Genomic DNA, 1,426 nt, shown 5'->3' on the forward strand with positions numbered 1-1,426 from the left:
TGTTGCTGGTCCGGGATGATATTTACTACGATCCCATCACGTTGCACACCGGCCTGCAGGCAGTTGCCATCCGCATTACTCTCCCCACTTTTACGTTTTCCTTTTGTACCGTTTACACTCCATCGTCATCTGCCGTTACCAGGGCAGACGTGATGCAACTTATTGCTCAGCTACCTGCACCATTTTTGTTAACTGGAGACTTCAATGCCCACCATCCCCTTTGGGGCTCTCCAGCATCCTGCCCGAGGGGCTCCTTGTTAGCAGACCTTTTCAACCAGCTCGATCTTGTCTGCCTCAATACTGGCGCCCCTACTTTTCTTTCGGACACATCTCACACCTATTCCCATTTAGACCTCTCTATATGTACTCCCCAACTTGCACGCCGGTTTGAGTGGTATGCACTTTCTGATACATATTCGAGCGACCATTTCCCGTGTGTTATCCATCTCCTGCAGCATACTCCCTCTCCGTGCTCCTCTCGTTGGACCATCTCCAAGGCAGACTGGGAGCTCTTCTCTTCCAGGGCTACCTTTCAGGATCAAACCTTCACAAGCTGCGATCGTCAGATCGCACACCTCACGGAAGTCATTCTCGCTGCTGCTGAATATTCCATCCCTCACCCTACTTCTTCTCCACGTCGCGTACCGGTCCCCTGGTGGACCGCAGCATGTAGAGATGCTTTACGTGCTCGTCGACGTGCTTTACGCACCTTTAAGCGCCACCCTACAGTGGCGAATTGTATTAATTATAAACGATTACGTGCTCAGTGTCGTCGTATTATTAAAGAAAGCAAGAAAGCCAGCTGGGCTGCTTTCACAAGCACCTTCAACAGTTCTACCCCTTCTTCTGTTGTCTGGGGTAGCCTGCGCCGGCTATCTGGCACTAAGGTCCACTCCCCAGTTTCTGGCTTGAAGGTCGCGAATGAAGTCCTTGTGGCCCCTGAGGCTGTCTCCAATGCCTTCGGCCGCTTTTTCGCCGAGGTTTCGAGCTCCGCTCATTACCACCCTGCCTTCCTCCCCCGCAAACAGGCAGAGGAGGCTAGGCCACCTGACTTCCGCTCCTCGAATTGTGAAAGTTCTAATGCCCCATTCACCATGCGGGAACTCGAAACCGCACTTGGCCGATCACGGTCCTCCGCTCCAGGGCCTGATTCTATTCATATTCAGATGCTGAAGAACCTTTCTCCTGCGGGTAAAGGTTTTCTTCTTCGTACATACAATCGCATCTGGATTGAGGGACATGTTCCCGCATGCTGGCGCGAGTCTATTGTTGTCCCGATTCCTAAGCCGGGGAAGGACAAGCACTTGCCTTCCAGTTATCGACCTATCTCGCTTACCAGCTGTGTCTGTAAAGTGATGGAGCGAATGGTTAACTCTCGATTGGTTTGGCTGCTCGAGTCTCGACGCCTACTTACCAATGTACAATG

Source organism: Schistocerca serialis, chromosome 3, assembly GCF_023864345.2.
Source record: "Schistocerca serialis cubense isolate TAMUIC-IGC-003099 chromosome 3, iqSchSeri2.2, whole genome shotgun sequence".
Lineage (NCBI taxonomy): Eukaryota > Metazoa > Arthropoda > Insecta > Orthoptera > Acrididae > Schistocerca > Schistocerca serialis.